This window comes from Grampus griseus, assembly GCF_964374135.1.
Source record: "Grampus griseus genome assembly, chromosome: 3".
Taxonomy (NCBI): Eukaryota; Metazoa; Chordata; class Mammalia; order Artiodactyla; family Delphinidae; genus Grampus; species Grampus griseus.
In genome coordinates, this window is record NC_139019.1 from 49,231,372 (window position 1) to 49,248,799 (window position 17,428).

The following is a 17,428-nucleotide window of genomic DNA, read 5'->3' on the forward strand; positions in this document are numbered from 1 at the left end:
AACAGGAACTTTTAATAAATCTCTCATTGATAAATCACCTAGAGAAAAAAAATAAGAATTAAAAATCTTGAACAAAAATTATGATTTATTAATTAAACTCTGAACCCAACGATTAGAAAAGACACTTTGAAAAAGTATGTATAAACCATTTACAGAAATTGATCATGTTCAAGTCTCTACACATATAATTGATATTATCATATAGACTATGATCTTTGATGAAAATGCAATAAAATTAAAAATTGATAACAAAGGAATACAAACATAGGTCAATGGAATAGAATACAGTGCCCAGAAATAAACTAACATAAATATTGTGATTTTTGACAAAGGAGTAAAGGCAACACAATGGAGCAAAATTATTCTTTTCAACAAATGGTGTTAGAACAACTGGACATCCACCTGCAAAAACATGAATCTAGAAAAGACCTTACACCCTTCACAAAAATTAAAATGGATCATAGAACTAAATGTAAAGTCCAAAGCTATAAAACTCTTAGAAGATAACATAGGAGAAAGTCTAGATGACCTTGGGTATGGTGATGACTGTTGAGATACAACACCAAAGACATGATCCATCAAAGAAATCATTGATAACCTGGACTTTATTAAAATGAAAACTTCAGCTCTGAAAAAGACACTGTCAAAAGGATGAGAAGACAAGCCACAGACTGGGACTAAATATTTGCAAAAGACATACTGGTAAAGGATTGTTATCTTAAATATCTGAAGAATTCTTAAAATTCAACAACAACAAAAAAAACCTAACAACTTAGTTAAATAATAGGCAAAAGACCTGAACAGACACCTCACCAAGGAAGATAAGCATATGTAAAGATGCTCTGCACTATATGTTGTTAGGGAATTGTAAATTAAAATGGCAATGAGATACCACTATACACCTACTAGCAGCTTTATTTATAATTGCCCAAATGTGGAAGGAACTGAGATGTATTTCAGTAGGTGAATGGATAAATAAACTATATTTATGGATATAGTGGATATCCAGATGATAGAATATTATACAGCACTAAAAAGAAATGAGCTATCAAGTCATAAAAAGACATGGAGGAACCTGAAATGCATATTACTAAGTGAAAGAAGCCAATCTGTAAAGGGTATATACTGTATGATTCCAATTACATGACATTCTAGAAAAGGCAAAACTATGGCAACTGTAAAAAGATCAGTGGTTGCCAGGGGTTGGGGGATAGGGAAGAATGAATAGGTGGAGCACAGAGGAATTTTAGGACAAACTATTCAGTATAATACTATAATGGTGGATACATATCATTATACATTTGTCAAAACCCACAGAATGTACACCGCCAATAGTGAACCCTGATGTAAACTGTGGACTTTGGGCGATGATCTGTCAATGCAGGTTCATTGATTATAAGAAATGTAACACTCTGGTGTGGGGTGTTAATAGTGGGGGGAGGCTGTGAGTGTGTGTGGGGTCAGGGTATATGGAAACTCTGTACTTTCTGATGAATATTGCTGTGAACCTAAAATTGCTATAAAAATTAAAGCCTTTAAAAAATTTATAACAGAAAGGTAGTTAAAGAAATTCCACCCTCTATATTTGGAAGCTACTTACGGACTTAAATCTGATTATGAAAATAAATAAAATATAAAATTACTTTTAAAAGATTAATATTACATTATTTTTGAATTATATATAATAATTAAAGAAAACATCAGAAATATTAAGATTGAGAAACAGGTGTAATACAGTGCAAATAAAGGAAAGGGTAACAGTGTTCTAAAATCCTTATTTTAAGTAGAAAGACTCAAAATATGCTGTATCATTCTTGATTGAAATGATTTGAAAAATACAGATTAAATGAGGGTTTTGAAAAACTAGAAGAAATTGGCTTTAGATAGGATCAATTAATATTATAAAAATGTAAGTTCTCCCTAAATCAATCTATGAACAGTGCAATTCCAGATTATCAACAGCTTTTTCTGAAATGTGATGAAGTGACTCTAAAGATTTTCTGTAAGAAGGTACATGTCAGAATGAAAAGGAAGTTTTACAACTGAATAAATCTCAGTACCTTGCCAAATATTAAAATGTGTTATGATAATGTGATTCTGAGATACTCTGAAGGTAAATTAAAAAAATATAAAAATATATGTGATGAAGATGGCATTTCAAATCAATGAGATAAAGATGGATTATTTAGAAAAAAATAGTGTTGGGAAAATTGTGTAGTTATTTGGAAAATAATGAACCTGGCTTCACTGATATAAATTCTAGATAAGCCACAGAATTAGACATATACTTACAAATAAAAAACTAACCAACCAAATAAACTATAAAAGCAATAGTAAGAAACATGAGTTTCTATTTATTTAAAAAATATATTTGGGTAGATGTCTTCCTAATTGTGAACTGACATGAAATTCAAAACCCGTAAAGGAAATTTGGATAACAATGGCCAGTAATAAGAGCGATCAATATTTATTGAGCATTTTCAAGTGCTAGGCAATGTTTTTGGCTCTTTACATTTTCTTTTACTTATTTAATACCCTTAACCCAATGAGGTATATAGATTTTATTACTATAACTCTTTTATAGGTTTGAAAACTAAGGCAGAGGGAAGTTAAGTAACAGTAAGTAAATGGTGAAGCTGGAATTCTGAACCCAGTCAGGTTGATTTCATACCCTGAGTTCACTCTATGGCACTATACCACACAACACTGCCTTATATAACACAAAAAATGTGTACAGCAAAATTCAGTATAAAATCAAAAGGAAAATGACAAACAGGAAATTGTGAGCAACACCTAAAGACAGTCAGAAACCAATATGCCTTACACACAATGAACACTTAAAAATAAGAAAAAGACACACCGCTTAATAGACAAATGGATACATTTCATGATGACATAATTTACACATTGGACTTCCCTGGTGGTGCAGTGGATAAGACTCCACGCTCCCAGTGTGGGGGGCCTGGGTTTGATCCCTGGTCAGGGAACTAGATCCTACATGCATGCTGCAACTAAGAGTTCACATGCCACAATTAAGGAGCCCTGGAGCTGTAACTAAGGAGCCTGCCTGCCTCAACTAAGACCCCATGCAACCAAATAAATAAATAAATATTTTTTAAAAGAGGAGATAATTTACACAATAAGGAATACAAATAAATAATAAACATAAAAAAGACCTTCATTCCCACTAATAACTAAATTAATACAAATTAAACAGATAGCTTTTTCAACTATCATATTGTTAATAATTAAAATACCGATAATACCAATGCATCAAAAATATGGAGAAGCAATTTCTCTTTGACACATTATTAGTTGGTGGCAACGTATGTTGATACACGTTCTAAAGTGGCAGTTTAGCTATATTTATTAAAATAAAACATTTACAAAAGCAGTTTTGCATCTGGGAATTTTATTTTATAGAAATATCCCACATATATGCAAAAGTATATATATACAAGATTATTCACTACAGTATTGTTTATAATAGCAAAAAACTTGAAACCATCTAAACATTTATCAATAAAAATTAACTAAATTCAAGATAAGCCAAATAATTAATAGTAATAATTTTCAGAGGGAAAATTGAAGGAATTCTCCTTTTTTTCTTTTTATGTATTTTTATTTTAATGTTTTGCAATATTAAAGTAGTACTTTTGCAATAAGAAAAAATAAGATATTTTTTAAAAGTTATTTTTAGGGATGTCCCTGGTGGCACAGTGGTTAAAAATCTGCCTGCCAATGCAGGGGACACAGGTTGATCCCTGGTCTGGGAAAATCCCACATGCTGCAGAGCAGCTAAGCCCATGTGCCACAACTACTGAGCCCTCATGCCACAACTACTGAAACCCACATGCCTAGAACCCGTGCTCTGCCACAAGAGAAGCCACCACAATGAGAAGCCCGTGCACCACAAGGAAGAGTAGTCCCTGCTCTGCGTAACTAGAGAAAGCCCATGCAGATACGAAGACCCAACGCAGCCATAAATAAATGAATGAATGAATGTTATTTTTAGAAAAACCCTACAATTATTAAAACAAATTAGTGATACTAAATAAACACTCACAAGTGGATATAAGCCCTACATTAAAAAGATTAAATTATGGTGATGAAGAATAGTTTTAGGAATCCAAGGATGGTTTAATATTAGAAAATTTATTTGTAATTTGTCAGAGTCAAAGGAAAAGTAGATTTGACCATTTTAGTAGACATCCAAAGACTCTAGATAAATATCAATTCTGATTTTAAAATATCTTAGTAGATGCGGTATCTCACTGAAATGATTAAGATTATCTATCTGAAACCAATTGCTAACATCATATTTGACAGAATCTCTAGAATTATTTCTTTTGTAAAAAATGATATGCCAAGGATACTGAACATAACCACTACTCTGATTTGACAAGGTTCAAAAATTTGAAAAAAACAAGGATATCCCAAGGATACCTAAGGTAACCACTACTCTGATTTGACAAGGTTCTGCACATTTCAATAAGAAAATATATAAGTATTACTAGATGAAACGAAAAATAATCTTTTTCTCAAATGATATAACTGCCTACTTGGACAACTCAAAAGAAGTAATAGAAATGAAATTACAATTAGTAAGGGTTCAATGGGTATTCATTTATAAAATAAGTATATAAAGCATCTATAGTTTTCCTACATCAGTGAAGAGCAGTTAGAAGAGGGAGATCCCATTTATCCTCATAAGTAGTTTAACAGATAGATAGAAAATGGTCTACAAATATTTTGAAAGAAAATACTAAACTGTCTTACAAAAAAGATTCCAATAATAGTTATCAAAGTGTTAACTGTGCTTATTATTGAGTGAATAGTGGTTATTATGGTTGGATAGTGTTGAATTAAAAAACATACTATTTTAATTTTATTCTATTTTTTTAAAATATCTAATTTTACAATCTTTCTATGTTACTTCTATAATAAGAAAAATTATAAATTATTTTAAATATTTGTTGTAATCTGTGATTGCCACATTCCCTAAGAATATCACCTATAAATCGATTATTGCAACAGTGGGCCACATTTCAATTTGTCCCGTTGAGAAAGATATCAAAATTTGCATAACATTTTTTCCGAGCATATGCCGAAGCATTCTGTTGTTTTTTTAAAAAAAATAATCATGGGAGGTAAATGTGGCTGCTAGTTCAGAATGAGATTCAGCATTTGTTCAGCGTACTTCAAACATTTTAACATATTGGAAATGTGCTGCTCATTTATCCCAGCATCGCAGCTACTTCTGTGAGCAATTCTTAGTGGAGCAATCTTTTGAATATTTAACCAACGGCGATAAAACAAACTGTTCCAAATTTTATTTACTTAATATTTTAAAAAAACAAAATGAAGATCACAAGCCTTGACTCTGTACTTATGAAAGAAAAGTACATCTCCACAGTGGAGATGAATTCTTACTGTCTGAAGCTATGTTATACCTTTTAATAACGTTTTTAAGGCCGATACTAGCCCTGATGATCATATGCAAGGTAATTGTGTTATTTGCTAAGTGCTTCAAAATAAGTTTATTTTCATAAATAATACAACAGGGTTGTTGAAGAAGAACTTTATAGTACTTGACCCATTTCTTTTAAAGTAACCGATTCCCAGCACTTTCACATAAAGGGTAGCCATGGTAAGGACTATCTCTGCTACTAAGCTAAAACCCAGTTAGTTATTAAGAGTAAGTTCTGAGGTAACTTCAGTTAGACTGTTTTCTCTAAAGCTATTAACAGGTGAGAGAGACCCAGGAAAGAGTGGGGCCAGAAGGGAAGGAGAGAAAAGAATTCAGTGTGAAGGTTAAGAAAACATATGAAATATCTTCCTGAGTCAGGCAGAATGGGAATCAGATTGGGCCAAGCCAGGTAGAGTCAAGGTAGAGCCAGGCTTTAAAACTGGGGACTTGGGGTGCTCTGTTAGTTGGGGTTTGTGTGCTGCAGTAAAAGGAAGTTGCATTTGCTTGCCTTCTCTACCAAGTCATAGGGACCCCTTGTGCTGTGCCCTTGGCTATACCTCTGTGTAGAAAGAGAATAAAGGATTTGCTGGATAGCATCATTGTGCCTGGGGAGCCCGATTATTTGGGCTGTGGATGGTCAGCAGTGAGAAATGGACCACTACTTTCATGTTTTCACTGCTCTCCCTAAGGCAGTACATGGGTTCTAAAAGGACATTGCACTAAGAGTGAAGGAAGAGTCTTGTTAAAATGCTCATTCCCGGCCATCTTGTCCCTGTTTCTGATTCGGTAGGCCTGCAACAGGACACAAGCATCTGCATTTTTAATCAGATCTCTAGGTGATTCTGAGGTGGCTTAGGTGTCTCTGATAGGCGAGAAGGATGGCTGAGTGGGAACAAGTGGCAAGATGGCGTAGGAAATTGTGGGCAATTTCCTCTCCTCTCCTGGTTTTCTGCTGCATCTGATTTGCTATGATTGACCTTGCGGGTCAGGGAAGAGTGAGCAGGGCATGGGGAGGGGAGGGAGGAGGGGAGGGGATGAAGGGGTTGGGAGGGTGGGGAGAGTGAGTCCACCAAGGAACTTGCTTGAAATGTGACACAGAATCCTCTCCATGTGGGAAGCCCACCCCCTTTATACTAACTGCAGGTAATGGAGGGGAGTCAGTAGAAAAGTAGGGAACAGTTTGAGAGGGATAGTCTCTTCCAGAATCATGCCTTTTCCTTCTTATCAGTGTCTCAGAATTTGCCAGGCCTTAGGAAGAGAAAGTTGATGCAACTTTTGGGCAGATGCCTCAGTATACAGTATATAATGCTATTACCAAGTCTTGTTATGACTGTGGGTTGATTCAAGTAATCATCTCACAGAGGGAAAAATAAGCTTCTACAGAGCTAATCCTGACCCATTTGGGAATTCATAAATGAACCAGAAAATTATAACTGTGCAAGCGGGATTCCATAGAGGCCATGTTTACATAGAAATTTGGCAAAGCCTGAAAAGCACAGAGAGTCTCTAGCTCTAATCAGCCCAGTTAAAAATTGTGCCTACTTAAACGCTAGTATAATAGCCCGTTTGATCTTTATTTTAAGATAACTAAAGACTTTTCAGATTCTACATAGGGCTCAGCTCTATGAATAGGTCCCTAGTGTGCAATTAGTTAATTTTTTAGTCATTAATTTGAAACCACTTATTGCAGAATTATTTGCTCTCAATTCTCCCTGCCAAGGGTACATATGCACAAAGGTACCTATTGTACTAATTCATAAATTGGCTGGAATGATGGAGGCATCTGATGGAATGGCTCCATTTTCAAATTCTGGGCTCCCAATTGGGGGATTCATTCAAAGGTGAGTTTTTCACTATCATACACATTGCAAGATTTTAAAAAGTCTGGAAGTGCAGTGCTTTTACCTGAGAGCAGGAGTGAAAAAGGACCTTAGAAGGTGCTTCTCTGGCAGAGAAGGCTGAGGAGGAAGACAGGGAGAGAAAGCTGCTACTTAGCAGAGTCAGCCTGCAAGGCATCTCTCTGCTTGGACCTGGGAAAACCTCGTCCTTACGTTCAGTGGAGTTTACGTATAGCCAAGATATTGGAATAACATCTAGGAAGAAGAACCATACATGTTAAATTATAGCTTGAGCATCATTGGTTTCATGCTCAGAAGGGGAGAAAATTTGGTGATGGAAAATTTGGTAAAGCATTAGGTTGGGCCAGATGGTGGGTAGGATATGGCAAGACCACAGCTGTAGAGGTATGCTGTAATTGTATTAATATCTGTCTTATTCTCTTTCAAATAGTTCTGGTTCATAGGTTTATTTTTGTTTGTATGTTTTAGAGGTAAAAGTTTGATTTGAATTATAACTTGAAGGAATTGCCATAGATTCTTTCCTGAGCTAGAACATCTGGAAGAAAATAGACACATCATTTAAAGATGAAAGAGATGTTGTTCTGGAGTTTGTAGCACCACAGATTGTATTTCCGAAATAACCCTAAATCCAGTGACAACAAAATACTATGTACTGTTTCCACCTCAATTCTGAGGCAGGAACAACAGGGGATATAGAAAATAATTCCCATAATTGTAATGAATATCATTGAAGCAGCCAATTTTGCAGCCAGCTTTTGAATAATACAGCTATTTTATGAAACTATAGCTACCTGTAGGATTTAACAAGATTCATATGTTTATCTGACCACAGACATATTATCCTCAGCAGTAACATCATCACTCACTGGGGCCTTTGTAGTGACATAAAATTAGGCGGCGACTAGTGTTTTTCATATATATTTGAAGTAATAGCGTCTGGTTTGGCTAGCTTGTTAGCTAATTGTTTGAATTGTAGGATCACAAGATTTGTGAAGCATTACAAATTTCTTTTTATTTTATTTATTTATTTAGTTTTTGCGGTACGCGGGCCTCTCACTGCTGTGGCCTTTCCCGTTGCGGAGCACAGGCTCCGGACGCGCAGGCTCAGTGGCCATGGCTCACGGGCCCAGGCGCTCCGCGGCATGTGGGATCTTCCCGGACCAGGGCACGAACCCGTGTCCCCTGCATCAGCGGACACGGACTCTCAACCACTGCGCCACCAGGGAAGCCCTACAGATTTCTTTTTAATGAAAAAAAGTTTAACAAAGGAATGAAAGGCAAATTTGATTTCGTGAACTATAACCAAGGGACAAACCGTAGAAGTCGGACTGAATCCTCCTCAGAGCAACATTTCATTTCTTGTATTTTCATCTCCAATTAGCATTTCCCATGTTCATTTCCAGTCATAATTTCAAAGGAAGTTTATCAACATTAAGAATTCATTTAATAATTAATTCGTATTGGTGTTAGCAGCAACGGTACAATGCATTTATTAGAGAAGTGTGTAAATGTTCCAGGTATTTTTGGCCACAGGCATTTTCATAACACTAGATATTCCTTCTGCCTCCCTTTCCTTTCTCCCCTAAGTACCGAAAGACCAAACCTAAAGGACTAAAGCTGTCCATAAGACTTGAGAGAAATCAGCATCATATCACAAAGATGCGAAAACCAGGAAAAAAAAAGAACCCCTGTCAGTATTCTACAAGCAGAATCTCTTCAACATGTTTACTGTCATGATCAGTTTTTCTCTGGCATTTGTGAATTTTGGAAAATTTTGGACGACTTTAACAAGAGGGACATTTGGTGTGGCAGAGAGAGCAATGAAGTGGGAGTCACCTTATGTGCCCCCTCCTGGGGAGGATTTGCTCTACTTTCCCAGGTGGTATGACTGGAAGGGGGCTTTTCAGGTGCTGGTAATATTCTGTTTCTTGATTTTTAGTGCTGATTACACGGTGAGTTCATTTTATGGAAATGATTTACATGCTTTTCTGTATGTGTGTGACACTTTAATAAAAAGTTTTAAAAAGTTTGGTGTCTAATATTAAGGGGAAAAATATAGCTGTAGTTTCGAAAACAGCAGCAACAACAAAATCACTCCCATCCTTTTCTCTTGCATCCTGTGCACACCTCCACAGTTGCATTTTCCACATTGTGTTCTAATTATCTGTTACATGACTGTCACCACTATCAGACTGTAAGTATCACTAGTGTGGGGAGGAAAATAGCTTTGCAGAAAATGTCTAGAGCAGTGCCTGGCACTCATTTGGACTCCCTAGATGACTGCTTAGTACATCAGTGATTTAACGAAAGGAGAAATGGCTTCTGGTTTTTACTCTGCTCCTGGGTCACTGTGTTATATTGCACAGAAAACCTCTCTAGGTCTACTTGTCATGTAGAGAAACAAGAGATTTCATTACAGAATGGCTAAGACGTTTTCCAGTTTGAAAATATTAAAAATAAAATATAAATGTACCAGAACTATTTTAGAATGTTAAATATATTCTATGGTGATTGAAATTAGTGAAGATAAGGATAACTAAAAAAAAAACAAAATGGAAAATAAAAGATGACTTCAAAATATAACTAGGCTTCCAGTTTATGAAAATAAACATTGAGTTATTCTTCTGAGTGTCATATTTCCCAGTTTAATTCAATCTTTCATTTTCTGTAAGAGAAAAGCATTTTATCTAACTTGAATTTGTGATGATGAAGCAAAGATAAATAGTAAGGATGCAATTTCTCTCCAAAAAATGTCCTTCTAAACAGGAAGGAAAAATGGAGACTGAATGTATCCTCCCACTTGAAAACTGGACAAAATATATGAAGCAGAGGTTTTCAGACATTGTCTATCAGGCAACGCAGGACATTGATCTCTGAGGGTGGTAAACCCGACAGGGAGACCCTGGAGAAATCATATGGAGAAACCATATGATTTCTCCAGCTTAGTGCCTGGAGCGAGTTCCAGGCTGCAGTGTAGGGAGGAGGAAACCAGCGATCTCAGTGACCTTCATGATTTGAAGAGTTGGAGTTTGGAGTCTGGGGAGGCCAAAGTGGCTCCAGTTCACTGGTGAAGAGGGAGCTGGATGGATCTAGAGACTGGTCCTCCTTAGATCTTCATCTGACTACTGCTACATGCGTGTGGGAAACTACCCAAGTCTGGGGAAGGAACCAACAAAAAGGAGCAGAGGGAACATTTCATGGAGCTCATACAGAGCTGGGAATAGTTATGTTCCTACCACCTAAGAGTGGAAAATGTCATAATTCACAGGACATCTGAGAAATAAAAAGAGTATTCAGACGGGTATTGCCTCAGTGGTGGGACAAATGTAGACCTAAACAAGAGCTACTGAATTCTACCTAACAAATCTTAACAGCAAGCCTCCAAAAAAAATCAAACTCTTTCCAAATGATATGACTGCATCCCAGAATAAGGCTTGAAAATATGGGAATACAAAAATATCCAGCACTCAACATAGAAAAATTCACTGTGTCTGGCATCCAATAAATATTACCACGCATACAGAAAAACAGGAAAATGTGATCCATATAAGGAGAAAAAGCAGATAATAGAAACATGCCCATATGTGACACAGATGATAGAATGAATAACAAAGATGTTGAAATGATTGCTATAAATGTATTTCATATTTTCAAGAACGAGGAAATATTGTATATGTTAAGTAGACATATAGACGATAAAAGAACCATATAAAATCTCTAGAGATGAAAAGTGGAATGTGTAAGATGAAAAATATGATGGATAGGATAAACAACAGATTGGATATTGAAGAAGGTAAAGATTAGTGAACTTGAAGATTTATCAATGGAAGCTATCCAATATGAAACACAGAAAAAACAAAAAGACCTGAAATAAATGAAGAGAGCATCAATGAGTCATGGGACTACTTAAAGCAGCCTAATATATGTGCAGGTGGAACCCCTGAGAGAGGAGAGAGTGGTGTTTGATAAGGAGATTACTATGAATATGAATCATCGACCTAAACAGCCACCTCTACAGAATCTCAGTGCTCTTTCTTCCAGACAAGGGAAGAATGACCTTCTGACCACCCTCATCTTCCCCCAGAATCGTTCAAAAATCATCGGGGCTACTACTTACACCAAAGACTCAGGGTGCGAGAGCCCAGGAGGCAGAGTGGTTTCAAAGGGTGGAGCTGCCACTCCAGTCCAGACTGACCAAGATCCCTCCACCTAGTGCCTCAGAAGTGGGGCTGCTGCAGAGAGCTGTGGCATTGGTGGCCCTGGAAGAGAGCTGTGACGTGGGTAGGACCACTGCAGACAGCTGTCATGGGCAGCATCTTGCCAAGCTGTGGGGATGACAGTGCCATTCCAGTGGGTCTAGAAGGGAGAGTATCAAGTCAAAGAGAATTATTCTCCAGTCTAATGGAATGGTCTAATGGAATTCGCCCTGTTAAGTTTTAGACTTTAGGATCTGGCATTCCTTTCTTCTTTCCTGTTTCTCCCTTTTGGGATGGGAACGTTTATCCTACGTCTGTCCCACCACTGTATTTTGGAAGCACATACATAGTTAGGTTTCAAAGTTTCACAGCTGGAGAGGAATTGTACCTTAGGACAAATCAAACCTCGAGTCTTGCCCGTATCTGATTTAGATGATATTTTTTTATTTTTAAATTTTTATTTCTTTATTTATTTTTGGCTGTGTTGGGTCTTCGTTGCTGTGCGCGGGCTTTCTCTGGTTGTGGCGAGCGAGGGCTACTCTTCATTGTGGTGTACGGGCTTCTCATTGCGGTGGCTTCTCTTGTTGCAGAGCACGGGCTCTAGGCTTGTGGGCTTCAGTTGTTGTGGCTCGTGGGCTCTAGGGCTCAGGCTCAGTAGTTGTGGCGCATGGGCTTAGTTGCTCTGTGGCTTGTGGTATCTTCCCAGACCTGGGCTTGAACTCGTGTCTCCTGCATTGGCAGGTGGATTCTTAACCACTGCTCCACCAGGGAAGTCCCCTGATTTAGATGATATTTAGATGAGACTTTGGACTTTAGACTTAGAGTTGATGCTGGGACAAGTTAAGACTTTTGAGGTTGTTGGGGTGAAATAAATGTATTTTGCATGTGAGGAGGACATAAATTCTGGGGGGCCAAGGCTGGAATGCTATGGACTGAATATATGTGTCCCCCCAGATTCCTATGTTAAAGCTTACTCCCCAGTGTGATGGTATTAGGAGGTGGGGGCTTTGGGAGGTTATTAGATCATGAGGGTAGAGCTTTCACGAAGGAAATTAGTGGCCTTATAAAGAGACCCCAGAGAGCTTTCTCATCCCTCCTGCCATGTGAGGACACAGCAAGAAGACAGCTGTCTATACCAGGAAGTGTGTTCTTAGCATACACTGAATCTGCCATCATCCTGATCTTAGACTTTCCAGCCTTCAGAACTGTGGGACAAAAATATTTGTTGTTTAAGCCACCCAGTCTATGGTATTTATTTTTATTTTTATATAAGCCTCAACGGCTGAAGACATCATCCCTTGAACACGGGAAATGAGTCTCCTTCCCATCCTCTGACCTTCTTCCTTCTTCTCCTCCCCCACTGTCTCTACTCTGTATGGTGATAGTCATTTCCCTGTAGTTGTACTGGCTGGGAGTGGAAAGTATAATTATACTGCTTTTAGCTACCAACCAAGAGGAAAAGACAAAAAATACCCTATCAATTGGAACTAAGACAATGTTTTTCCTGTGTTTTATAAATGTGTTCTTAAGATACAATTTTTTTTATATATATATAAATTTATTTATTATTTATTTATTTATTTTTGGCTGCATTGGGTCTTTGCTGCTGTACACAGGCTTTCTCTAGTTGTGGCAAACGGCGGCTACTCTTCGTTGAGGTGTGCGGGCTTCTCATTGCGGTGGCTTCTCTTGTTGCGGAGCACGGGCTCTAGGCGCACAGGCTTCAGTAGTTGTGGCACATGGGCTCAGTAGTTGTGGCTTGTGGGCTCTAGAGTGCAGGCTCAGTAGTTGTGGTGCACGGGCTTAGTTGCTCCATGGCATGTGGGATCTTCCTGGACCAGGGCTCGAACCCATGTCCCCTGCAGGTGGATTGGCAGGTGGATTCTTAACCACTGCGCCACCAGGGAAGTCCCATAAATATGTTCTTAATCCTGTTTCAGTATTAGAAAAACTATGCTTCAGCATCTGACTGTCAGATGTTATCTTATGTGGGGTGGTGTGGTTTCCCCCAGTATTCTGGATTTATTACCTTCCAGGCCCATAATGGGCTGTACCTCTTGGGCACATTGTGGGTAGGTGGGCTCATGTGGTCAATCCTGGTTAGGGTTAGGTGAGAATGAACTGTGCCACTTCTGGGCTGGAACACTGAGCCGATGATGTGAGTTAATTGGATTTTAGGGATGGTGGCTGCTTTATCTGACGGAGTTCCTGAGTGATGATGAGTAACGCCTCCATACCTAACTGTGGTTGGACATATAGTATGAGTCAGAAATTGACCTTTGTTTATTTTAAGCCACTAAATCTTCCTTCCACAAAAAAAGGGTGTTTGTAGGACCGTTATGTTTCGATAAAATATTTTTTTAATGTGAATATTTTAATAACTAAAAATGGTAGAGAAAATTTATAGCTTTAATTAAATATTTTTAAAAGATGCAGTAGAGTCGTAATACAGAAAACACATTGGCTTTAGGGTCAGACAAGGGTCAAGTCAGTTTTGCCACCTTAAGTTCAAGGCGGATAGTTCTCTGAGCTCCTCAGATGAAGAGGATATACCTATGTCTGAATTGCTGTGATTTTTAAGCAAGACCATATATAAATTACCTGGTACAAGAAACAGAGTAACTATCATTTATTTAGTACTTAATGCATACCAGGCACTGGTCTAAACTTTATACCTAGTGCTATGGACTGACTTGCATTACTTCAAAATTCATATGTTGAAGCCCTAACCTGCAATGTGACTGTATTTGGAGATGGGGTCTTTAGGACCCATCAGGGTTAGAAGAGGTCATGAGGGTGGGGCCCTCATGATGGGATTAGGAGCTTTATTAGAAGAGGAAAAGAGGTAGATTTTTGTCTCCACCATGTGAGAACTTAGTGAAAAGGAAGGTATCTGAAGCCAGGAAGAGGGCTGTCACCAGTAACTAAACCCTACTGGAACCTTGAGCTTGGACTTTCTTGACTCCCGAACTATGAGAAAATAGTTTAAATTGTTTGAATCACCCAGTCTATGGTGTTTTGTTATAGTGGCTCAAACAGACTAATACACATATTAATTCATTTAATCATCACAATAGCTCTCTGAAGTAAGTCCCATTATTATTCACTTTCTACAGATAAAAAAAAAAACAAACTGAGACACAAAGAAGAAAGTGACTTGGCCAGAGTTGCACAGTAATTCCAACCCATGCAGTCAGACTCCAAACCCATGCTCTTAGCCACTGTGCAATGTACGAGAACACAAGTGTAAACTCTCAAAGATAAGCTGTCTGTTAGTGCTGACAAGCTTACTCTCCAGGAGGAGCAATGGCAGCTCAATGAGGGGCCCTCATGTTTCATGTTGTGGCCCCTCAGGGGTACAGGGTATAGTGTAGCTGGTGTAGTCATGTTGCTCGCTTATAATTACAAGGTGGGAAACACTAATAGCTGTGTTGTTTCTGAGCCCAGAGGAGAGGCCTCCATTTGGGGGTGTGGGTTTGGGGGACAGATAGACAAAACACTCAATTTGGCTCCTTAACAATGAGAGGGACCTGAAGAGTCCAAACATGCGTTCCTTGTACCCCAATGTGTGTCGCTGCTGAGCACCCTGAAGCAATGGTGCTCATGACCTTGAAGTCAAAGTTCCCAGGGAGGCACATTTCTGTACGGAGGGGACCCAAGCCTCTTGGGTAATTGTGCATCCAGTGGTTCCTCTATTGTGTCTCTAAATGCAAAGTTGGTCTTTGTGTAGACACGATGCTAATGCCATTTTCTTTCCCCTGCATACAGAGGACCAGATGGGTTTGTGGTGACTTCAGGACAAGGCTTCAGTGGGAGATTATACGAATCGCCGACTCATAGGCCTGTGAGCTTGAGTTCTATGTAGGTAAGTCTACAATGTCTTTCGTAAACACTAAATTAAATGCAAACATATTTTTATATTGTCATCACTTTGAAGAGATTTATCTTTCAAAGCAAAGAATTATCTCTGACTCCTAAACTCAATTCAGGCTTCACTTAAAGAGTCACTCAATCTAATCCTCAGAAATCAGCCACAGGGCTCCCAAATATTTCAGTCTTTTTAATGACGCTTGCTTTAAATTCAAATCCTATTTCTCAATATCTCTTTGAAATAGTTGAGAAGCCCTGTCATTTTTCAATTATTCCTGGGATGTTAAGAGGATTTTGAAGTTATCTATTAATGAACCCTGTTCCCTCTTGTCCCACCCCACAGCAGCTCTCCACTGCAGGGAGGAGAGTGAAAACTTACATGACCCTGGATCTGGGGAAGGAGGGTGGACTGAGCAAGGTTGCGGTGCTATTGGAGATTGAAATAAAGGGTGTTTTGGTCACAAGCATGCTACTCACAGTTTAGTTCCCTAAGGACAGACGTTTGACGTTTGAATTTGGAACAAATATAAGAAAATGGGCAAGAGACCCCCATTTACTGAGACTCACAACATACAAGGTGTCAGGCTAGGTGCACTGCAGTGTATCATTAAATCTTTATAATAATCCCATGAGTAAGTGCTATGATTACTCACCATTAAAAGGTGAGTAAATGGAGGCTTAGAACTTGCTAACTTAGAAGGGGTGAGGTTGCCAAGCTAGTGGCATAGCCAGGATTTGAAACCAAGTATGTCTGAGCCCAGCAACTTAGTTTTTAGCCTCATGCAATGCTCTGTTTATTCAACATTGATTATTGAGGGTAATCAAAGAGAGGCGTCAGAAGAAAGCATTTTCTCACTTCTGTACACAAAAGATAACAAGATCCTCAGCTTTCAACATTGATTCAGCAAACATTTCCTAAGGCCCTGTGGTATGTGGGGTGCTCTCATAGGGGTGGTGTACCAGAGGCATCATGTCGTGGACGCGTGCTGGGGCACTGGCATTTTCAGACATGGACTCTAGTAGAACAGAACCTTCTCTCTTCCCACTTATGACAGGATTCAGAATATAAACAAAGAGCTCCCTCATCTTATGGGGACTGAAGTGCTGAGACAGTAATTTAAAGTTCTAAATAGTTTTGCAGAATCTCCTAAAGATTCCCTGGGGATATTTCAAAATTCAATTCAGTTCAGTTAAGTGTTTAGTAAGTGCTGATGATATGCCAAGCCCAGGATTTGTACTAAGGAGACAGAGATGAGTAAGACATCTTCCCTGTCCGTGAGGAACTCTCAGTCTAATGGGGGCTGTTTGTTCCAGATGCAAATACAGAGATTCTGTTACAGAAATTGATAAATGGGTGAATGCCTTTACCTCGAGTAGGTTTTGAAAGGCATTACATAAATGTCCGCAGTAAAATACCGTAGGAGAAAAAAAATTTAATGTAATGAATAAAAAGGGAAAGAAAAAGGTTAGGGTTAAGCCTAAATTAAGTCCAGGAAATTATTAGTACATGAGGCATAGCCCAGTGTTCTGCCCAGTATTTTGTAGTCAGCTGGTTTTAAGCTTCCTAGCTGTGAAAGCAAAAAGGGAAACATAATCAGTCATAAAGCTCACAACAGCCAGAGAAACATACCTGTTGCTTAAGAGAGGCATGTTTTCCCTGGCATCAGACCTGAGAAAAAATTTTCCTCTGAGTCTTCCTAAAGGAGACGCATATGAAATAGTGACCCATATTCTCAAATACCACAGCACATTCCAATAATAAACACAGGAGGTATTTCCAAGTGATGGCTTATCAGCACACCAGCTAAGTTAATAGTGCCAAAGAGAAAGTCTGAAAATAAACATCTCTAAGGGTCACCAAGTCCAGGGGCCAAGGTGACTATTGTTCTGGCTCAACCTGGGGGCTAGAAATTCACCTTTGGTCTGGGAGACATATTCTGAGATGATCTCTGTTCCAAATTTGTAAGCTCCTTGGGGGGAGAGGAGTTAGCTGCTTTACCTTTTTTATACCAGGTATACTCAACCTCGAGCAG